Here is a 24,872-nt window from a genome sequence, read left to right on the forward strand (position 1 = left end):
GTGCGTGCTTCGTCCTTCCCCGGTTTCAAGTTTGAACACTGCTGCGCGCCGGCTACCACGATTCCGTTTCCTTCGTTCTTTGGCAGTTCCACGGCTCCGTAGTACTGTATACTGCACCCACCAACCACCGGCCTCACGAGTCTGATATATTTTCTTGCTTCCTTCTTCACAGTGGCAGTAGACACGCACACAGACGCTCCATCCGTCACATCTGACACTCACTAAGGCCATGTCGTATCCCATAGGGTGTAGCAAATTATAGAATACGTAAGTAAACCATCAGTAACACATGTGTGTACTGTAGTATTTATTGTCAAATCATGAACTAATTAAGTTTAAAAGATTTTATCTCGCAAATTAGTTGTATTATGTGTAATTAATTATTTTTTTGTTTATATTTAATACTCTATAAATATATCAAACATTCAAAGGGATAAGTGATTGTTTAATTCCCAAAAAGTTTTCCAAAAAGTGATACAGTAGCTATCACATCGAATCTTGCGATATGTGCATGAAGCATTAAATGTAGACGAAAAAAAACTAATTGCACAGTTTGTTGGAAATTGCGAGACGAACATTTTGAGCCTAATTAGTCCATGATTGAACACTAATTGCCAAATAAAAACGAAAGTACTATAGTAGCCAAATTCCCAAAATTCACGAACTAAACACGCACTAAAGTGTAAACTTTTGGAGTAAAGAAGGCCTAACTACAGGCCTACAGCAATGACGTCCTATTCGTTATTCCAACAAGGCGAAAGATGCGTGAGCAGATACCATCGCTTGTACTTGAAGAGTCGAGGAAAAAAAATGAGGTGAAAGACGAGGAAGGTGGGGGAGCCCCGAGTGCACCGTGGTCTAGACCGAGCCCAAGCCCAAGCCGGCGAGGAAGGTGGCCGGGTGTACTACCTCTGCCACCGCGACGGCCACCTTGACCACCCGCGCTTCTTGGAGATGGAGCTGCCCCGCTACTCCCACCCTGCTGCTCCTGGCCTCCACCTCCGAGATTTCACGGCCCGTCTCAACGTGCTCCGCGGCAACGGCATGGCTAGCATGTACTCCTGGTCCTCCAAGAGGAGCTACAGGAACAGGTACGTGTAGCAAGACCTCACCGAGGACGACCTCATCCACCCCGCCCACGGCAACGACGAGTACGTCCTCAAGGGCTCCCCGCTCCTCCTCTTCCCTCAGCCATCGCCGGCGCACCAGGACGCCTCCTCCTTCACCTTCAGCCAGGACAAGAGGGCCGGCCGCCACCGCAAGAACTAGAGCTCCTTCGACCTAGGCGACTGCAATAATAAGCTGCTGGTAGCCCAACAGTCTTCGGCCACGTAGACCGACCACCGTGGGCCAGATCGGGACGCCGACCTGTCAACGGAGCTGGCCATCGACGAGATCTCGCCGCCGCCGTCCTCGAGCAGCCCAGACGCCCTGGAGAGCTGCAGCAGGGAAGTTGGCGTGATCGCTGGCAGGCGGATACGGGCGTCAGCGGTGCTGATGCAGATCTTCTCCTGCGGGTCCATGACGGCCGTGAAGCGGGGCCACGTGCGTACCCGCTCCGACCTGGTGACAGCAAGTGCTAGTACCAGGCTGGCCGAGAAGGAGGTGGACGCGTACGCATCATCAACAGCTGAATGCGTGTCGGTGTCAGGTGGAGCGGGTGTCGTGGAGCGGGACTACTTCAGCGGCAGCCTCATTGAGAGCAGCAAGAAGCGTGGCGGAGATGATGCTCCTCTTCTCAAGTGGTCATCCTCCTGCAACGCCGACAGGTATGAATGTGACGAGGACATGACATCCATGTATATGACCATGTTTGACGTATGGTATAGAGGGGTAGGAGGCTAGTAAAGGTGTCCAAGTTAAAAAGAAGGTCCGAGGCTAATTCGGTTCGAGTATCTGAGGTGGAGGCCCAAAGCAACTCAAGTTCGAGTCTGCCTCGGCCTTTAGAACCAGTCTGCCTTAATCTGGTCAACCAGGACGCATCCGGACTCTGTTTTCGATGATCCATATATAGTTGGAAAGCTAATTTTATAAGAAAGAAAATCCCAAGTGGTCTCATGTCAAAAGCCCTTCAGAATCAATGAAAATCATCGAAAGAAATCAGCATCTGGAATCTGCCAGGGTGCTATGACACCGTCTTTTGGTTCATTGGACCATGTATTGTGTTTGGGTCCATTAGGGGGCGCGTCCAGGGTAGGCGACGACCCTAAAACATTTATAATCATACGCCGCCGCCGTCATTAGGGTTTGGGTTTTGCTTAGATTAATCTGTCAAGAACAGTTTCACTGTTCATCGGTTCGTGAGACCCCAACTTCGTGAAATTAATCATTTATCTACAATTTAGTTGCTTTCTTTCTTGTTCTTGCTTGTGTTCTTCGTTGCGTAGGCAGGAATTAGCCTTCTTGACGAGGTCAACCGGATCCGTGTCTCGGTTGATAACTAGAGGAGTTATGGTGCTAAGATTGTAGGGACCTTTTTCTGTACTGATCTGAAGTATATATATGTGGAGCTTAGGAGGCTTAAAATATGGTAGCAAGAAATATCAATAATTTAATTTAGAAATTGCAAGATTGAAAAGTAGTCCCAAGCTAGTCTATGTCGCCGGCCTAAACTCGTCCAGAACCTAGCTCAAGCAAGCAACAATGCAACCAGGGACTCAAAAGATGCAAGGACTTCTGATTTTTTTACTTTCTTTCTTTCTTTCTATTCTTGCTCTCTTTTTTTTCTTCTTTTACTTTTTTTTGGTACGGCTTTTACCTACTTTTTTTTTTGCACCTTCTTGCCTTTTCCTTTCTTATTTTTTACTATCCCAGAAAGTGCCACAACAGAATACAAAACAACTGGACGACACAGCTTGTACAACGACTATGTGGTCATGTGAATTTGTTCTGTCGTGATTTAGCTGGAACTTGAAGTAACACTTGAAGAAAAGAATATGGCCGTGACTTCTTTGACTAAACAAAGGACAAAGGAAACCAAAATTGTGACGCAGTACAAGATTAATCAAAGTTTCCTTCTCTATCCTATATGTCGGACTGCAGGACTCTTTCAACAATTTGACTAGGATACGTCAAGTGATGCCACGTGCAAACCGAAACTTACAGCAAAAAACTAGGATACCTCTCTATCTTTTTTTATGCGCAGCACAGAAGAGAGAAAAAACAAAAAAATTCTGCAGTGCAGGAAACAAAAAGTGAACCGCTATCTCTCTATGCTCTTTGTTTGTTGCACATATAACAGCATGGAACTAATCTCAGCGGCGACCAAGAGCAAGACCTAGACACAGTAATACGATGACATGCGAGGGACGACCATTCAATAAAGCAAAATGAAATTAAAATATTGCAACAGTACAACGGGTGATATGATAGGGAGAAAACAAAGATTAACACATATATTTTTGTGGGACAATTTTCTGGATTTATAGGACAAAGACAAAATAAAACTAGGATAATAATAAACCTGACGGTAGTACCTGAAGCTCTGATTACCACTTAATGGGAACAGTGATCCTGATCTTCCGTCAGGTAGTGGTAACTATCGTTGTGGCGGAGAATGACACCAATCCGGCTTCAGATCGAAAGATCGAACCCTATAATCTTAGCACCACAACTCCTCTGGTTATCAACTGAGACACGGATCTGGTTGACCTCGCTAAGAAAGCTAATCCCTGCCTACGCAACAAAGAATACAAGCAAGAACAACAAAGAAAACAACCAAATTACAGATGAATAATTAATCTCACGAAGTTTGGGTCTCACAAACTAATGAACGGCGAAACTGTTCTTGACAGATTAATCTAAGCAAAACCCAAACCCTAATGAAGGCGGCGGCGTATGATTATAAAGGTCTTAGGGTCGTCGCCTACCCTGGACGCGCCCCTTAATGGGCCCAAACACGATACACGGTTCAACGGACCAAAAGACGGTGTCGCAGCACCCTGGTATATTCTGGACGCTGATTTGTTTTGATGATTCCCATTGATTCTGAAGGCCTTTTGACATGAGACCACTTGGATTGTCTTCCTTATTAAATTAGCTTTCCAACCATATATGGATCGTCGAAAACAGAGTCCGGATACGTCCTGGGTGACCAGTTTAAGACAGACTGGTCCTGTATACCGAGACAGACTCGAACTTGAGTTGCTTTGGGCCTCCACCTCGGGGACTCGAACCGAATTAGTCTCGGACCTCCTTCTTGACTTGGACAGCCTTGCTGCCCTCCTACCCCTCCATGCCATACGCCAAATATGGTCATATACATGGATACCATGTCCTCATCATCGGGATCCCTGTTCCCATTAGAATATGTGCGTGCTCGTGATTCCTAATTAAATTCCATCATGTTGATTATGACGTTACATGCTGTATGTGTATGTAACTGAAGCAGGGGCACGCCAAGCTGAAGCTGCCGGTGTCGGCGAAGGAGGTCCGTGCCGGGTGCCTTGCCTCCCGAGTAGGGATGAAAACGGTACGGATATTTTCCGACCGTATTCGAAACCGAATCCGTTTAGAGGGGTTGAGATCTGTCCGTATCCGAGTCCGGATATCCAATATCCGATACCGTATCCGTATCCAAATACTCAAATCGCATATTTATTATGTCGATATCCAATCATATCCTATCCGACATAGTTGACACTATCCGTATTCGAATCAAATCCGGACAGAAATATAAAAACAAATGTAATACTCCCTTCATTCAAAAATTGGGGGCGTATTTGGGTGTGCCGCGATGACCAAGGAAAGCTGGCGCATGCAGGATTGCTCCTTAAATAGCTGTTTCCATTTACTCCGCCCGCGTCTATTGGATTACCGAGCAAACAGTCCGCTAACCCCGCCCAAAACGCCGTTAGCGTGCGTGCTCAGCTTTCCTTTTCACCGCCCGAAATCATTCACGTCCTTGTCGTGATCTCCATACAAGCGAGGAAGCAACACAGGGAGCATCAAACTGCAGGCTTCATTTTTTACCTTGTCATCCAGAAACTTGGAAGCAAATGATTCAAGGGCATGCTCGACGTCACGTCGGCAATGTCCATCTGGGAGTCCGGCACCTCAGTCTCACCTGCATAAGTATCCTGAACAAACTGTACCTCGCTCTCGGCCATGGGGTCTTCATCTTCATGTTGCACTTCACTCTCAACCATCGAGCCTTCATCGTCGTCGGTAGAATCTGGTGCCCAGTTGATGCCACGCACGTACGAGACCTTGCCGTCGCCGTCATGGCGATCCATCGTCTTGCAGCAGCGCGCCAGCGTGGAGCGACTCGCAGCGCGGCGGCGTGGCGGCGTGGAGCAACTCGCGACTCGGCGGCGTGGCGGCGTGGAGCAACTCGCGACTCGGCGGCGTGGCTCTCAGCGCGTACGTGACTCGACGGCGGCGTGACTCGCGACTTCCTTTGGCGTGACTCTTATACTCCAGCGCGGCCAGGATCGCTAACGGGAGGGAACGGAGAGAGGCACTTGAAGCGACAGGAGACGGCGCTGCATGAATGCCGCGAAAGTTACGAGGAGGCCAAGTCTCGTACGATGAGCGCCGGCGCATGGGGAAGAGGTCCATACATTATACTCCCCCAATTTTTGAAAATTTTTTTTTAGTAATACGCCTCCAATTTTTGAACGGAGGGAGTATTGGTGATATCCGTCCGTATCCGATGGTTTTCATCCCCTCCCGAGAAAGCCGCGCGCCGAAGAAAAATATGACTTGGCCGTCATCGCTTGCCACGCCACAGTTAATGGCTAACGTTTGGTTTCCGTGCGGGCTGCGACAGCTATAGCTGGTCTGTGTGTTGGATTCTGCCATAACTGTTGCGGCCACATCGTTCGCCACCACGACACAACTTTAATGGCCGCGCCACACCTGGCATGGCGTGTTATGGCGGGGTATCAAACAGGCCCTAAATCCACGGCGGCTCAGAGCAGAGACGGTGGCGAATGCAAGGGTGCGACGCCGGACGGGCCAGGGGGCAGGTAGGTCGCTACTCTGCTGCGTAGTCCATGAAGCGCGTCATGGCGTGTTATGGTGTGTTGGATTCCGCCATAACTGTTGCGGCCACATCGTTCGCCACCACGACACAACTTTAATGGCCGCGCCACACCTGGCATGGCGTGTTATGGCGGGGTATCAAACAGGCCCTAAATCCACGCCGGCTCAGAGCAGAGACGGTGGCGAATGCAAGGGTGCGACGCCGGACGGGCCAGGGGGCAGGTAGGTCGCTACTCTGCTGCGTAGTCCATGAAGCGTGTCGATTTGCAGGTGGCGGTGGCGGTGGCGGGACGGGCACGACACGGTGTCGCGCGCAGCTGGGTGCCCCAAAATGTGGATGGACGAGTCAACACAAAGTCAGCTGAGATCTGCTACTACTAGTAGGACTGTAGGAGTAGGTACCTGCATGCCAGTGCTCGCAACGGCACGCGCTTGTAGTGTTGCTCACTGTATAAACAATGGAGACGACATCCAGCACCAGTCCTGCTCCTGCCTTCCAGCGTGGTCACTGTGCGTGTTTAGTTCATGAATTTTGAAAATTTGGTTACTGTAGTACTTTCGTTTTTATTTGATAATGAGTGTTTAATCATGACTAATTAGACTCAAAACGTTCGTCTCGTAATTTCTAACTAAACTGTGCAATTAGTTTTTTTCGTCTATATTTAATGCTCTATGCACATATCGCAAGATTCGATGTCATAGCTACTGTAGCACTTTTTGGGAAACTTTTTAGGAACTAAACATGCGCTAATTTTCTCATTGTCAAGCTACCGTTGCTCAGATCCGATTCCCAACCTTTATTTATAGTAAGATCAAACATGTCTTGCTAGTTGTAGTTGCTACTACTCTGTTTTCAACAACTCCATCCTCCCACGACGTCCATCTTCTCTGCTTACTACGAAGTGAAGCGCGTGTCTCCTCACCGTTTCTCATTCCATGCCCGGTTGCCTCGTGCCCTCGTTGCCTAATCAGTGATTATATTACAACTGGTGGCTTGGGACATACTGACATCCATGCACATCTTCCATTCGCTTTGTCCGACATGATGAACGCCGCAAGTTAGGTTAGGTGTGTGTGGAACGAAGAAAGAAAGGTGTCGGTTTGACTTGCCTGGTCTACACTAGTCGTGTCAGTTGGACTCGCACGGTAGCGGCGCCATGTGACAGCAAACACATGTGGACGGGCCAAATAGTTGTTCGTTTGACCCTTTTCCTGTCTTCGTATTGGACAACTACCATGGATCTATACAATTTGACAATTGACATGCAAGGGCCAATGGTACAATGGTAGGCCTGTTCAGGATGCTAACCACTAAGGTTCAAACACTAGTGTTGTATCTTTTTTATGAAATCTTTTGAGAAAAAGGATACACGCACACATGCGCGTTCGGTGAGCCTCTCAGTATCTTCTTTGAGCGTGTATGGACGCACACGTAAGTGTGTGAGTTATATGTGTCCAAGTTGTACCCGATAAAAAAAGAGTATCTTCAACAATTTTCTTAAACCCACTCTCTAAACCTTCACTAGAGTCACTCTACTAAAAATCCCTCTTTATATCTCTCCACAGTTATATAATTTTATTATATCTTGTGTACACTTTGGAAAGCAAGTGTAACGAACTGTCTAATTTATAAAAGTTCAAGTATGATGGTCATCACTGAGGATATCAGCGCGCTCACATTTCAACTCGTATAAACCCGGTAATCCGTCGAGTGTTATGAAAGACCTCGATAATCTACTTTACAACGAAGATCATACTTAATTAAACAAATACATATCACATACGTAGAGTTCGCGATAAAAACAATATTAGAAACCGAGTTCATAAATAAATAGTACAATATCAAGTTCCAAATCTGATAAGTTAAAACGACATAGTTTGAAATAATTACAAACCAATACGTTTGAAATACACTGCTAGCTTCAATAACATCCTCCAAGCAAAAGCATGGATGAGATATATTGAATATCAGCCGAGCCCACCGGCACTTTACTAATCACTCTCAGTAAGGGAGAGATAGGTAGCACTGCAGTCAAGATACAACACTCCACCTGCAATAGGGTAGAATAGAACCATGAGTACTTAAGTGTACTCAGCAGGATATGCAGGGCTTTTATTGTGGAGCAAGACAAGAATTTAGCAAAAATTTTACTAAGACAATGCCTTACTTTTAGTATTTTAGCAGCAGGTTTAAGTTTAGTTAATTCATGCTAGGTTCTGCAGCTATCCTGTACCACACAATTAATATAAGCAAGTGCAGTAGTAATCGTATTGTGAGTAATGTAACCATAATCATGTTCTATATAGTTACTACGATGCTAGACAGTGGACAAGTTTCTTACTATTTGGGATAGATGGCAACTTGAATCGCGATTACAGCCAGCTAGCCAAAATCCACATCACACGCCCATACTCACCTCATTGGGTTAGCGTGGGTAACCATTCGCTCTATTTAGCGAGGAGTCTAAACTGTGCTGCAAGACCTAGTAGACCACCAACCTCAAATAACGCCGCAGGCCTGGCTTGACAAATATGGAGTGTCCCAACCTCTCCGCACCAAACTCTCCTCCCTGCAATGGTTGTAGTCTTTGCTGAGCTATGTTTTGAATAGGGCTAATTCTTCCAAGCTTCCATCTTTCTACAGAGTATAGCTTGGTGCCTATACTTTATGACCTAGAGTTTACTAAGTGTTTTGAACAAGTTCAATGATATTGGTTGTGCACATGAGGTTGTATAATGAAATAGGTTAAAGGAGCAATGGAAAGTTGATTGTGAGGATGAGTGTGTGATAAACCTGCGGCAAGGGAAGATCATCCTAGAAAGGCAGGTCCCAAAAGAAAAAGATAGGAAGAAGAAAATGACACAAAGATCGGGATGACCTAGACATGGATGTATTGAGCCTTTCCTTATGTTCTCTCATACAAAGAACCTCGCATAGGAAGGGATTACTTAACCACGTAACTATAGCCACTTGAGATAGGTGGGAATGCATTCGCACAATCTGGCATGAATAAAAGAACATCTCTAGCAAGGGAATGTGCTTTCGAACACAATCGATAGCCTGTAACAAGTGTTACAATACGATGCCTTTTGTGGATTGGATTGGTTTTAGCAATAATAGGATTTCTAATGGGATAGGAAACCGAGGAAGCAGGAGCTCATCCTAATAGCGCTAAGAATTCGTATTTCATTTATCATAGGTTTGCTAATGCATAGTGTCGGTGTTTTGTAAACCAGACTAGTAAATTTATACGATTGCCGTGCTACTCTAGGAAGACGATGGTAGCATCCAAAAGATACGAGGATTTATATTGGTTCAGGCTAGAGCTCTACGTCTAGTCTCAGAGATGATCGAGTGCGTGTCCTCGCTTGAATGCTCTGAAGTTCTTACAATGGGGGTGCAAGAATGGTGGAAGAGGTAGGAGAGCTAGAGCTAGGAGATAGGCTACCCAAAGGAAAGCTTCAGGAGCCCTTCTACGGTGTAAGAATGAGTGAATGAGTTTGGATCCCCCAGATGGGTGCCCTGGCTGCCCTTATATAGTGTTTGGGGGCAGGGCATGTACAAAGAAGAAGGTTCTCCCAACCGAAGGGTCGTGAGCCTGAGGGAGGACATAGCTAACTTGGCTTGCAAGCTATGTCGTCTTGTGGTGCACGTCTGGGCATGGTTGTCATCATGGTCCTATGGCCACATCATGGCATGGTGTGGCATGGTGCTACTATGCCGACTGTGGCAGGATTATAGGCACGATGGTGGTTCGCTAGCTGTCCTATGTGACGTAGTCTCTGCCGTGGTCTTCGTCATCACCTCCTAGTGTCCTAGGGTGTCATATAGGAGTTGGTATCCCCTAGGTCATTGATCGCCAGGTTGGCTTGTGGAGTTTGTAGCCACGATCCCGACCGTTGGGGTCGTGGCTCCCGCTGGTCTGGATGGCCTCTAATTCAAGGCCCTCGTCATGGATCCCATCCCATAGTGGTTGGAATCATACTTGCGTCTTGTCAGTCCATATTTGGACGGTGGGTCACCATACTGACAGCCACTCATGCGGTGTTATCTTGTCCGTGCTGCATGGTGCAAGTATGGCGTCTAACCGGACCGAGGTGCCCGCTATTCCCTCGGTCCTTGCGGGGTCAGTGCGGCGTATCTGCTCTTGTTAGAGCAGGCAGGCTTGGTGAGGCTCGACCCTTCCCCATTCCTCCTAGGGGTCGGAGTGGTGGGGAGGTCATGAGGCTCTTGCACATTGTGTGGCTAAGTCCGATGAACCTTAGCGCTTGGCCTGGTTTTCTTGGATCAGCAGGGCCTCGGTCATTCAGGCTCATGCTGGCTGATGTATCATGGGCCACTCGGCCTGCTAACTAATCGGTGCCTTGAGACACCTCGGGGTTATAACCTCGACAGTAGCCCCCAAGCGTTTTTGCGATTGCGAAGTGATTGTGAAAGCGCTATATTGCATGCTTATCGAATGTGGGTTTGTAGTTCGCGGCTTGCTCGAGCTTCATCACTCGACCCCTTGCAGGATGGTGTGTTCAATGCGGTAGGTGGCCATTGTGCTCTGTCCCATCAGGATGCCCTGACAATGAGGTACGTTACCGCTGAGCCTTGCCATGTCTGTGTGCTGTGTATTGGGGTTTGTGACCCAGGCGGGACCAAGTGGTCTTGTCGACGCTATACCAGCCCTACCTTTGGGAAGGTCTTGATTTCCCTGACCTCACGTGGGCATCTGACATTGGTTGTGACCTCCCATGGTTCGCCACATGGCGTGGGGGTTTCAGGATGCTCAGCCCATTCCTAGCCTATAAATGGAGGCCTTTCTACCGTTTGAGGCGCCCATGGCTGTGATTGCAAATTGCTCTTTGCCTCCCCGAGTGGTCAGGAGCGGAGAGGGTGAGGAAAAGGAGAAAAGTCTAAGGAGAGCCACGTGGTTCTCGATTTGCATCCCACTAGGGGTCACTGGTGATGGGCAGAGCTAGTGTCACCCCTTCCAATAGCTGGTGCTAGAAGGGGACTTGCGAGCGAGAGATGATTAAGGTGGTGTTCAGGCCAACCGTAAGCCCTCATGATTCTTGCGCACCCCCGAACTTGAAATTTGGGGTCACTGAAACATGAGCACCAATGACTACAACCAACTCCTCCTAGAGCCTATAGGCTGCCCTTGGGGGTAGCCTAAGGTTTGGGGGAGGCATTGTCATCCCTTGGTGTCTCCATCATGCCTTCCAAAGCATGATGGTGGTGGCATGTGGGCTCGGTCCTACGCCTGTCCTTTTCTCCTCGTGCCTTTCCGCCCTAGAGGTTGTAGTGCTACGAGAAGGGAAGCGAGTTGATTTCTTGTCTTCTTCCTCCCACACTTGTAGCAGGCACCTCTGGGGACCCTGACGCCGCCGCCTAGGTGGCAGTGTCGTGGTTTAGTACTTTTTCAAGCGGTTCGACTGCTCCTGTACTTTTGGGGATTTAAGTGAAAAGAACACTCTTTTCTGTATGCTTGGGTTTCCTTTTGAGCTTTTCGTGACCCCCCGGGCCATGAGATCAGGGTCGCAACTTTTGGCTTGATGCGATAAAACATTTCCTCGAGCTCTTTTTGCGCATTCACGAGGTTTTCTACGATGGTATGTTGGCTTGTAGGTCTTGGACCTTTTTATTTTTTCCATGTGACCGAGCCGTGATCACATTTTGGGTTTCAAATCGCTTCATATGGAAGTCACTGTTGCATTGCCCAGGCCATCTGCTTCGTCGATCTCTCATGGTTTGTGAGTCTTCAAAGCTAGCCTTAGGTCTTTAGACCTAGAGATGCCGGGAGGAGTTTTCGGTCATGGCTTGGCTTTGACTCCCTTATGGGGTCGTGGGGACCCGACTCCTATTTTTCTCGGCGTCCCTGCCAACTTTGAGAGGTCATGATGCCTTGTTATAGGCGGGTTTGGTTTCACCCCACGCGGGGAGAGGCATGTCCACTGTAACCACGCGGTCAGAGCGGTGCACCTCATTGTGGTTGATGGGTAATCCGAGGAGGACCCGATATCCTCCCCAATCGACATGGTGTTCTGCTATGTCTCATTGAGAGACGTCTCTTAAATCATTGGTCCCCAACCACCTCCATAGTGGTTAGAGGGCAAGATGCCTCCCACCCAGAGGGGGTCAACCCGGGTGACTTCAAAGTGGACGACTTGAACATAGGGAGAGATGGTCATGTGGCTCCACACCACCGATTAGAGCCGCAAGGACCCATCTCCTCCCTGCCCCTATCCTTTTGTGGCCTCGAGCCCTTCTAAGGGCTAGCCCAAGAGAGGTTTTCCTAAGCACGATGTGGGGTCATGGTTGGGGTGGGTCACTCTGCGCACGATCTCGGGGGGTTGTTGGCCTCCCTGGTCACATCGTGGCATAATGACGCCCACTCGTGAGTAGTCGCGTGCCATGAAATACGGGCGCGTAAATCAAAATGATATGAAAAGAGTGGGGATGTGCAAAGGTTACTTGGTTCGCACCGCTGCATGGGCAATAGTCACTCCACCTTCCCTCCGATTGCTTCACCTGCTCTGCGCGATTTCCAAGGTGGTTAGTGAATGAAAGTAAACATGCGTGCGTCCGAGGGATTCATCGTGGCTGGTCCTTATGGCTATAAATCAGGAGGTATGGAGTGGCAGAGGGAATCATCTATTTCCTGTCGCTTGCCCTACTGCTTCTTCCTCCTTGCCTTCGTGCGCCCGTGACTTCCCTTCCTAGCTGATACGATGGATCATGGTGAGCATCCGCTGGAAGATCTTCTGGAGGCTGGTGGTCCACCGCCGTGTCTCTGAGCTTTGCTGCGCGAACAGGGGTGAGTGTTTAAATAGTGTTATGAGTTTTGATGCTGACCTGAGTTGACCGCGAGCACTCCTTAGGGCTGTCTCCCGTTGGTGTTGCCCTCGCTAGGGTCCTACCATCGGTGGGGTCGAGCTTGTCTTCGTCGTCTCCGGGAGCCCATCGAGAGTTTTGTCGACTCATCCGCGAGGTGGACGAAATTAATAGGTGATTTTCTATGGCCGCCTATGAGGTGAGGCAGCTGGAGCTCACCCTTTACGCTGCCAAAGTCGCTCTCATTGCCTCGAAGGGTGAGACCACTGCTACATAGGCGGTGGTCGTTGGCGCTCTACCCCGCATCATGGGTAAGGACCTCCTTGGTCTTGATGTCCTGAGTGATGTCCATAGCTTCTGACCTTCGTGTTGTCTCATCGTTAGCGCTGGAGGACTAGTTAGTGACTTCTCGCCACGAAGAGGAGGCGGCTCGCCTCTAGGGATTCATCATAGTAGAGGACCATGAGCGGGTGATGGTGGCTAGAATCTGGCATGGGGCAGGTGCCGCCCTTGCTGCCATGCTACCGTGGACCGGGGTGAACCTCCATCGGGTGGCGCCTGGGTTCCTGGTGCACGTTCGAATGAGAGAGCGAGCGGTGCTGGTTAATGATTTCACCACTGCTACGGATGCCGTCGTTGCTGCTATGTATGTGGAAGAGATTCTCCATGGTGGTGGCTAAGAGCCCTAGGGTGCATCTAGGGCCCTCAGAATTTTTTAGTAAAGGTGTTCTTGCCAGCTTGTGTTCCTCGATTTTGTTTCTTTTGTGTGCTGCCGTCTTGCCATAACCGCCATCGATCGTTCGAATGCCATGGCCATGTGGCCCCACCTAGGGATCGACCTATGAGGCTTGACCTTGTGCAACCCTATTTTTGAGTCTATGGTATCTGCAGGACAGGTTCAGCGGCATCACGCCTTTCTTCGTCTTTCTTTGGGCTGCACGGATGCTTTCTTTCCCTTGCTTTCGCATGGGCGCAGGGCCTTGTCCTAGTTTGGTTCTAGGAGTTTGGCTTCATGTAGTCCTCGGTTGCACATGGGCTCATGATGTATTGTGGTGTAGTCCTTGCGAGCGAGCCACGTTGGCTAGTTTGCGCCGATCGACGCTGGTTGTCCGGGTGTGGATGCGCTGATAAAGAGTCAACTTCAGCGCACTTATTCCAACATGCCACGTTGGTCACTGTTTGGCCGCCTTGGCATTAGAGGACCCACGCTATAGTGGCACCAACCTCAACATCGTCCGAGGTCATGCGCTGGGGAGGTCGGACAGTGATATCTTTGGAATGAGTGATGCCGTCGCTCATGGAGCAGCAGTCCTTGTAGGTGAAGCGTCAGTCGCCTACATACATCACTAGTTCCAAGCTTCCAGTGTGTGATGATCCATGTGTAAGGATTTAGGGTTACATGGGTGTCCTTGTTGTGGTGAACATGTTTTGGGTTTCATGTATGTATGGTATGTGGTCGGTGTATTCGCTTTATCACTTTGCCATTTCCTTGCTCTCTTCTAGTTTGTGCTAGGAATGTACGCAATCCCCCTCCATCCTATGATTGTGGGTGCGCGTTTTAGCCATGGGTGATGGCCCATGGGGCTAAAAGGTGTGCGACCTGATTACATGGTAATACATCAGGAAAAGTCATAGATCCGGTGCGATGCAAGAAGGAAGCGAGCGAGTGGCTAGAGTTTTTTCTTTTCCTTTTGTTCCTTTCTCCTTAGAGTGAACAAGTTCCCCATTTCCTTTCAAACCCATGCACATGTGCCTGGCCTTGCCCTAGAGCTAGTCCATGAGGCTTGGCCGGGCGACCCTTTTGGCACGAGTGAGAAATCAGGATTTGGGTCACCAGTTCGTCATGACTCGAGGCACAATCGGAAAGAACTCTAGGATGAATTTGTGGCAGAACCTCCTAAATTATAGGGCCCACATGCACCTATCACTGTCCAATGACCTCTGACGACTATGCATATGTTCCCGGTAACTTAAGAAGTCTGTCGGGTGTCCTCAGGGAACCCCGAATCATCCACAATTTCCAAGCAGGATCCCATTATAGAGTCATTGCAGTATTACAACATTTATTCAAATATCTACATCAGAGTAAAATAGCAGAAGTCTTACAATAACTTAGTTTACAAAATAGTAGTTTTAGATCTTACAAACTAAGTTCGATAATTATTACAAACCATAGTAGTAGTGGAGTGGCATTATTAACATAATACAAAACACACAATTAAACTGCCCTGCCCAAGGGCCACACATTTACTTGTCGTCATCGACCTGAACAATAGTCATGCAGCACGGTCCAAAACAGACTTGCTCATGAGGCTCACCTGCAACAAGGGTCAACGAACCCTGAGTACAAAAGTACTCAACAAGACTTAACCGAAATAAAACTGGGAAGACTCAGGAATGTAGGCTCAGGGATTCAAGGTATGGCTTTAGCAATAATCAAAGTTTTTTTGCGTAAAAGCTCTATAACAAGATTCTTTATATCAACATTTTTATCATCAAAAAGATCATATACAAAGCTGACATGATCTGTATTGAGATCATGAAACTTCGTATCCAACACTTTCTCAAACCTTACTCAAGTTCTCTTTATTAAACTACGATGATGAACAGTGAGTTGAGTCTCCATAATCGAGGAGCAACGACGATTCAAACCGATTAAAACCCAACTGGGGATTCTAGACCACACGACATATGCAGGTCCCTGACCTACATATACCAACCTACCCTCAGGTCCTCTAAAACAAGAACGGGTCCGTGCCACCCGAGAATACAGTACTCCACCAATCCAGCCCATTGCCATGTGGGTATACGCTATTCCTATCATCTCTTCACTCCTAGTGCGCGAGTAGCCATTCTCGTAATTGAATCGCCAAGTTAAGGCTTATCGGAGTATGTGGTTAGTACTACAAAGTCTCATCTCAAGCAGTTCAACAACGGACGGGCCTCAATCGACACAGGTGGAAAGAACCTGCTCACAAGACATCCATGTCTTGTGGCTCTCATACACCGAGTCCGCCCGATCTAGATTTATTATTCCACATGCTCATATCTCATGATAACATAAGTAACCAAACGTAACCAAAGATCCATTTAAAACTCGTAGGTGATAGGTAATCACCCGACTTTTGTCTGTCTAAGCATGGCTAAGCATAACTAGACATTTACGAAGTAAAACTGGTAACAAGGTAGATATGGAAAAACAAGGTTGGTAATGCACCAATTAGGTTTTCACTCACTCCTAATCACTTAATGCAGTATTGAAAAGCAAAAGCGATATAAATTTGTAAAACTCAAGGTAGGTTTAAATGCATCCGGGGCTTGCCTTGATTGGCGGAAAAGTCAGGTTCCGGAGTCGTCCCACTTATATCAGATCCGACCTCAACAGACGGATTAACCTCCTCCTCAACTTAATTAACTACCATGTGCTCACTTTTGTTCACTACACGTAGTAACAATGCCATGTTTAACATGATGCGAGATACAAAACGTGATGCTTGATAATGGATGCGAAAGTTAAAAACTTGAATACAACTTTCCTTCGCGGTACAGTTATAAGTCAAAACTAACTAAACCTTTTTCATAACACTTATTTCAATTGCCAAGGATCATTACCAACTAATGACCCAAGGTCATCACTCAATCCAAAAATTTAAACAAAACCTAAATCATTAATAGTTACTATTTGCTTTTATGAATTAATTATTTAATTCAAAATTATGAAATAAATCAACTTGTTCTAATTGAGCTCAAAATTTTTGTAAAGGTTCATAACATGATAACTAAGTGCAAAACAATTTTCATAATTTTTTGGATAATTATTTAAACCTAGAAAAATCATGAAAACTCATTTATTAATTAATTGAGCAATTTTTATTACATTCAAAAAGTACTGAAAAGAACATTTCATATTTTTCCTAAATATTATACAACATAGAGAGGTCACACAAAAATTTTCATAATTTTTGGAGCTCTACATAATTCTAGACAAAAATAACAAAAACTCATACTATTCATCCAATTCTGAAAAAGAAAAATTCCATTTCAACTAACGGTCACTGACAGGGTGACCCCAGCTGTCATCCCCGTCCTCCCGTGCTGACCACGATGGCTACGCGCGCTGATCGACGATTTTTCACCGCCGGTGAGATCAACGGCGACGGCGAAGACACCAACATGTTCACCACGACTAGGCGCACCTACTGATGTCACTAATTGCATCGATCGCTGTACAAACCGAGCTCGACGCCGACCATGGCGGACATGGCAGTGCGGCTGTGCTATGCTAGCGAAACGAACCAGTAGCGGTTAAACAAATGGCCCAGGAAGACTCAGGAGCTCACCCTGCACACGTTGGAGTCGATAGCCGAGCTGAATGATCAATGGAGGAGTGGTTCGACGAGCACAGCAGTCACGGCGGCGTGAGCAATGACGACAGCGACGTTTCGGTGGCTATGGTGGAAGAAATGACCAAGCAACAAGGCATAAAGCACCACGACATCAAGGTGAAGCTGGAACAATACTTCGCAAGGATAAAGGCTCACCATAGAGCGCTAGCCACAATGGCGCTCACTCGACGACGGTGCTGTCGGTCGCGAGGAAGAAAGGCGACGAGCGACGTTTCCCGGCGAAGTCAAGCGACTAGAGCTGGTTGGCTGGGTGTGCAAGGAACAAGCGAAGCTACGAAGGGCTTTGCTGCAACTGGAACGGCGCTACGGCGTCGGTGCGAGCTCGTCGGAGTTGGGCGGTGGCGACGGGAAAAGCAGAGGAAAGAGAAAGAACGGCGACGGCGGCGTCCTGGCCTTTATAGTGCGGCAAAGAAGCAAGGAGACGACACGCAGCAGCCTGCTCATGCCAGCACGAAGCCAGAGAAGGCCACGGGCGCGCCTAGAAGCCAGAGGAAGCTCGTCGGCGGTGACAGCTGCCCGATGGCACTGTTTGCCATAATTACAGAATTGCCACTCATTTTAAATTCTCAAATTATTCCCAAATTTGTATAGTAACTAAAAGAACTCCAAAAATAAAAGTTGTTCCAAATTCAAAGTTCTACAACTTTGCTTTTATAACCATACCCAAATTCGGTGTACATTTTGAAATGCAAGTTTAAATTCAAAAAGGGGACATTTCAAGAATTTACGCCTTTTCAAATTACTTCAAATTTTACATAACAACTTTGAAAACTCCAAAAACAAACTTTATACAACTTGACAAGCCCTACACTTTTTCTTTTAAGCTCAACCCCAAAATATGCTTAGATTTTGAAATGGGTTTTCCAGGGTAAAATTAAATGTTGAAATCAGGGTTTTCGGAAATTCAAATCAATACAAAGATTTTTAACTCAATTCAAGCCATACAAGTCAACACATATAACATAAAGGTAAACTTGTTTTAGTGTATGCATATCAAAATTTTCACTAACACATGAATGATGTGCTATGCATATTGGTCACTGGGACAATGACAAGTAGTGCTCACTATGGAACCTATGTGTGTGACTATGTGTACTGTCCCTGCGAGTGAACCATGTTCGGCTGCTAGCATGAGCCGGACTAAATTGCTCGAGTGCTCGGATGTTGCTAGGGTGAAGTGTATAGACATCATGCTCCCTGGTTGGCTATAAGTTTTCCAAAACTACAGGTGAGCCTACACGTGTATGTGAACGTGCTTGGGTAGAGAGGCTAAGGTCAAAGTGGATGTGACTGACCGATGTACCGAAAGCTGATGTGAAACTGATTACCATCGCTCGGGGTGCAGTGAGCCCCCGAGCGTCTACTCATGATGAAGTCATTGCGGTGTCCGGGCCATGAGCCGATGATGTTGCTTCTTTACCACCCAGAGCGATCATAGCTGGTGCAGATTGTCCTCCTAGGCTACCATGGGTCGGCCCTTGCCGGCTCGAAGTCCTTGGTGGGCTCGTGAGCCCCCAAGGATGACTTCTTTGAACTCAGCTCGTCGTGGCTTCTAGTCATGAGGGCTCATGTGTTCTGATGCTTGAGCCTTCATGGCGTGATGATGTCACAGTCATCGTGCCTTCACTTCTAGACATGATTACCGCTCTTGACGATGAGCTGGCATGAGCTGTCACTGTGGGTGCGGTCTCTGATGGCAATGCGAGTTAGTCCGCTCGGCACGACACATGGTGTGCTCAGGGAGCCCGCTTCCTCGGATGCATGTGCCTTCGAATGAAGGCTAATAGTTTGCTAAGACGTGACAGACAGTTTGTTCGCCGCGTAGGATTGGGTCCTAGTTGTGGGCTTGGCCTTGCGAAGCATGGCACTGGGTAGCCACCTAATCACTGGTGACGCTGCCATGTGGCGGCATGTAATTTCATCGTGCGTGCATGCCCTGACATGCTGCACTCCATTGGTTGCGGAGATGCTGCTTAGGGCATGGTTCTACTGCTAGACCCAGGCTTCCCACGCAGTTGGCTTGGACGGGGTAGAAGCTGGTGATGGGCACTGACCCATCAGTGCGAATAAACTCATGGTTTCCCAAAAGGATGTGGCCGGTCGAGGCCATTCCTTGGGTGAGCTTGCCTTGAGCCATGGGCCTATGGCCTCTTGGGTGGAAGATTTGTCCATGGCTGGTGACGAGAGAGGGTATTGGCCCTCCTATGTAGGTGAACTCTAGGATGTTGCCGTTGGGGGCAGTTTCGAGAGTGTGTCCACCATGGACCATAGGATCTAGATCACCAGGGCAGAGGTTTGGGTCGCGGCTGAAAGTGGACGTGGGCGTTGGCCCTTTGACACTGATGAACTCGTAGTTTTTGTGGAGGATGTGGCTGCCGTGGGCCATTCCGTGAGTGAGTCCACCGATGGTTCAAGGAGCCATCGCTTCCTTCTCAACAAACAGGAGTGCATGACTATCCCCTACCTGACACACCAACTATTGGTGTTTTGTAGACTGGACTAGTAAATTTATACGATTGCCACGCTGCTCTAGGAAGATTATGGTGGCATAAAAAAGACACGAGGATTTATACTGGTTTAGGCATGAGCCCTACGTCTAGTCTTAGAGATGATCGAGTGCGTGTTCCTCGCTTTAATGCTCTGAAGTTCTTAAATGGGGGTGCAAGAATGGTGGAAGAGGTAGGAGAGCTAGAGCTAGGAGATGGGCTGCCCAAAGGGAAGCTTTAGGAGCCCTTCTACGGTGTAAGAATGAGTGAATGAGTTCAGATCCCTAGATGGGTGCCCTGGTAGCCCTTATATAGAGTTCAGCGCTAGGGCATGTACAAAGAAGAAGGTTCTCCCAACCGAAGGGTCGTGAGCCTAAGGGAGGACCTAGCTAACTTAGCTTGCAAGCTACACTATCTTGTGGTGCATGTTTGGGCATGGTTGTCATCACGGTCCTATGGCCACGTTGTGGCGTGGTGTGGCATGGTGCTACTATGTCGGCTATGGTGGCACTATAGGCATGGAGGTGGTTCGCTAGCCATCCTATGTGCCATGGTCTCCACTGTGGTCTTCGTCATTGTCTCCTGGTTTCCTGGGGCATCATACAGGAGTTGGTAGGCAGCCCTAGGTCATCGATCACCTAGTTGGCTTGTGGAGTTATTGGCCATGATCCCGATCATTGGGGTCATGGCTCCTACCAGTCTAGATGGCCTCTAAGTCAAGGCCCTCATTGTGGATCTCATCCCATAGTGGGTGGAATCGTACTTGTGTCTAGTCAGTCCGTATTTGGATGGTGCGTCACCATACTGATAGCCACCATCATGCCGTGTTGTCTTGTCCGTGCTGCATGCCATAGGGATGGCGTCTGACTGTACCGAGTTGACCGATGTCCCCTTAGTCCTTATTGGGTCACTATGGCATATCTACTCTTGTCAGAGTAGGCACACTTGGCCTGGCTCAACCCTTCCCTGTTCCTCCCAGGGGTCGGAGCGATGGGGAGGTTGTGAGTCTCTTATGCATCATGTGGTGAAGTCTGATGAAGGGGTTGTGGCTAACCCCCACCTTAGTGCTTGGCCTAGTTTTCTTAGATCAGCTGGTCCTTAGTCGTTCGGGCTCTTGCTGGCTGATGTATCATGGGCCGCTCGGCCTGCTAACTAATCAATGCCTTAAGACACCCCGAGGTTATAACCTTGACACATAGGATGCGTAGGAGCTGATGTCCTTTCTTGTAACACCCTCAGTGTTATACCCTAAACCAACTACTAAATCATGTCATGAGCATCATGTTTATGTAATAATGCATGTGATAGAAGGTGTTGATAAATTTCTTGTAGCCCAAAATAACCAATAAAAATGTTAAATGAATGTTGATTCAATAGCTCATGTATATCAAGTAGGTTTAAAACCAATTTTTATTAAGCAAAAATACTATAGAACATGTGTGTGATACTTAAATAAAGTTGGAAGTACAAACTTTGTAGATGACAAGGCAACTTTAACTTTTGGAAACTAGATGTTGTTAACTAGTGTTTTGGGAGCTCAAAAATCAAATTTGACATTAAGATAAACTCTTTTCGTTAGGTCGGCAAACACTTGAACTATTGTTAAAATACCATTTTTGGTGAATTATTTTGAGCAAAATAGTTAAACAGTGCTTAGATATTAAACTCTTATAGGTTAGTATAAGGTATGGACTATTGCAATAAGTATTTGTTGGTTGAAGTTAACAAGGTTTAGATCTATTAAAAATTGTGGCAAAAGAGTTAATGGTTACTTAGCCTCAATTGAAATCCTTAACTTTTCTAAGTATGGAAAAGTAGTAAGACAATGCCATTTTGACATTTAATTTCTAACAAAAATGTTTAAACACTAGCTGCATGTTTTGGTATTGTTGATTGCATCAAAGTGAGTACATGAGCATGGTGTAGGTCAAAGTGGTGTTGGAGATCATGTTGCTCTCATAAAAATTGCCCAAACTTCGTGAGAACGCATTGCAACCGCGTTGTTGGTGCTCTGTTCACGAACCGGCACTCCAGCGATGAACCCAAGTTGGCATCCTTGTATCTCCCTCTCTGGTTGTTCTCTGGACGTGAGGTTTGCTTTGTTAGCTGGGTGTTAGTATCAACTTTAGGTCAGGGGAATTTGTTGAGCCTCGATCATGATCGTTAGCGGCTTTTGCTTTGCTTTAAAATGCGTGCACATCACCAGTTGATACCTCTCGGCCTGAGTTCATGGACACCACGCATGTGGGCACTACTGGCGCCGGGCTCAGGCCGTGGTCGGGCTACTGCCGCTGGCCAGCTCGCATGCCCAGGTCATGCTGTGCAGCTCCTTGGCCTTGCGTTGGCCGGCTTCGGTCGGCTGCGGCCAGGTTTCCACTGTTGCGGCGTGCACGTGCCACCCTTTGGCTATCGAGCCACATGCAAAGTTGAGCCATGGCTGTGGCCATCATTGCCAGGTCAGCATGGCAGTTGCTCCGCCCTCCAATTCATCTATCATGCCGAGTCGTGTGTCTTGGTCGTAGCCGCCCTCATGTGTGCATGCGCTCTCGGCCATGCACCTCACATACCACCGCGCCGCTGTTGTGTCCTATGGCATGATCCCCACCACTCATCCCATCTACCTCTGCTACCACAACTACATGTACCGCCCCACCTACGAGATAGGGAGGAGAGGATAGGTTGTGTATATCGGTAGTGCCACGCCAGCATGTGGTCGGAGTCGCTGTCGCATTCGAGGCACCGTGCTCTCCTCTCCTTCAATTCACCTAGCTCAAGGCTTATCAATCCAATTCCTCACACTAGTGAGTAGCATAGGTAGTCAGCTAGATGCTCTGTTCCCCTCAAGCTCGACCAGTCACTACCCACCGGCAAATTGGCATTTTTGCTCGCCACCGTGACCAGAAGGTTGGGGGTAAGGCATGTAGGCGTGGTAGCAGTTCAATTGCTCGTAACCCTGAGCTCACCTTGACTCCCTCTATTCGGTGCTCGCAGTATTTTGGCTAGGGTGCTCATCATCGGTGGAGTGACACACCGCTATCCATCATAGGGCACTGCCGCCCTACTCGGTCGCCCGTGGCTAGACCGTTGCAGTGCTCCCCTACTTCAACCATCATTGGGGAGTGCACCACGGTGAGCTACTAATGCTTCTTTGCCATCTCTACCTTGCTGTGAGGGTGTAGGCTCGCCAAAATAGTCACGTCACCACCGCGGATAGCCACTCGCCACTACAACTCACGCCAATGTGTCTCTGAGTCCCTAACCGCCACCCGTCATAGTGCATGTAGACATAGATGGCAACCGACCCGCTAAGTGGGTCCATGTAGGCCTCTAGTGGCCGGTGTGGATGCTCACTGCCGCCGCTCACCGCGCCGGTCGGCGGTGCGCACAGGTAAATTCGAAAAAATCCAGGGGGTTAAGTGAATTCGCTAGAGAAAGGAAGAAATAGTATCAGGACCTAGTTGTGGTTCGGGAAAAGTTCGACGGCTCATTTGCTAAAGTGCCAGCGTGGACTCCCCGCCTTGGGCTATGGCTGGGCTGGCCTGCTGTGCACGCCCGCGTTCCGCGTGGGCCGTATTGGTCTGCCGGGCCAGATCCGGTTACCGCCGGCCTTTTCAATTCTAAGACAATTCCTAATTTAGCTTCTAAGTAAACTTGCAAATTTAATATTAAATTTTGTAAGAATCCAAAAATTGTGAAACCTATTTTGTTAGGTTTCTAAAATCATGACCTATCTGCCAATGTATTTGGTTCACCTAGTTTCATAGAATTTTCAAGAGTAGACTAATTAATTTGAAGCACTTAAAATGGGTAAAACATGAACTTGTAGGAATTATTGTGATGAATTGGTAGTAGTACTGGCCTTGAAATTTTTACAGTAGATCCCTAACATTATTAGGTGCTCACTGTAATTTTTGTAGCTCCATAGGAATTAGTTTGTTAAGGTAACTAAATGAGCCATACTACGAAAATATATATTTAATCAATCAAATGTCAAAAATAATTGGGGGTTTGTAGAATGAAAACATTTTCTAGAAACGAGCCTCACTTGACCACGTGGATACATGGCCTAGTATGTTAGTCATTAGAGCTAGCTCGTTAGAGTTGCAGTTACTGTTGATTATTTACGTCCCTACATTGCATCCACGTATTTCATGATAGGAGCGATGTTGGATCGTGGAGTCATTGAGAGTAGCGGAAGCAGATGGTGACTTGATAATCATGCCACTAAGATAAAAGCTAACTTGGTTATATCTTACCCAGGCAAGCCTCGGTGCATAACCCCTATTATTCTGCACTTTTTTATGCTTGTGCATTAAGTTTTAAGGAGTTGAATGAAACCCACTTGCATATATATATATATATCCTTATCCTATGAGTCTTACTAGTATGGCTGGATCGTGTAGATTGCTATGCTATAGGACTCCGGTAGAAGTCGAGTGATTGCCTATCACTCGTGAGAGATAGGAAATATATTATTGTTACTATTATTATGTTACTATCGCATGAAATATATATGGATAAGAATTGGAGACCGGGCGGGACCATACTTTGGATTTGGATTTGGGCTTGGTAAGGCTCTGGTTGCATTTGTCCCACCTATGTTGATTGAGGACCGTCCATTGCTGTGGATTCTAGTCAGGTCACAGACTTATTATCCTGAGCACATACTTTGCTTATAGGAGTGGGAAGGCTCATTGCTCTCTTGTCATTGGTTCCTACTCTTTCTGGACTAACTGATTGGAGGCGGGGATGGTGGAGGTCTAAGCACCACACTGAGTCTGGGACTTAGGAGTGGGGGCTTAGAGTCCAAGTTTGGATAGGGACCTGGATCCCTTGACAGGAGAGTGGTGGGTTGGTCTTGCTTATGCCTGGGGTACAAGCGGGGCGTGTGTTTCAGGGTACCTAGCTGAGATACATTGGTTCATAAATCACCATGTGATACGGTACGACTTGTCTATGATCTAGCACCGTAATAAGAACTGGAATATGAAAGATGGTAAAATGGTTCTAATTGCTTATGACCTGCTTAAAAGTAGCACAGGTGCTTACATAGAATGGTTAGTTAATGAACTAATGATGACTTCTAATGAAATTAAATATAAGGACACATGTTTAGTAATGCTTCCATAGATGCAGTAACCCACAAGCCAGATAGCCTTGCATATCCTTGGA

At 47.4% G+C, this 24,872-nt stretch overlaps 1 pseudogene; it reads left to right on the forward strand.

The window, feature by feature from the left end:
* Nucleotides 1–761: 761 nt before the first annotated feature.
* The window catches only part of LOC136510682 (protein SOSEKI 4-like), a 54,323-nt pseudogene continuing 30,212 nt past the window's right edge, over nt 762–24,872 (forward strand).

Source organism: Miscanthus floridulus, chromosome 16 (assembly GCF_019320115.1).
Source record: "Miscanthus floridulus cultivar M001 chromosome 16, ASM1932011v1, whole genome shotgun sequence".
NCBI classification, from domain to species: Eukaryota; Viridiplantae; Streptophyta; class Magnoliopsida; order Poales; family Poaceae; genus Miscanthus; species Miscanthus floridulus.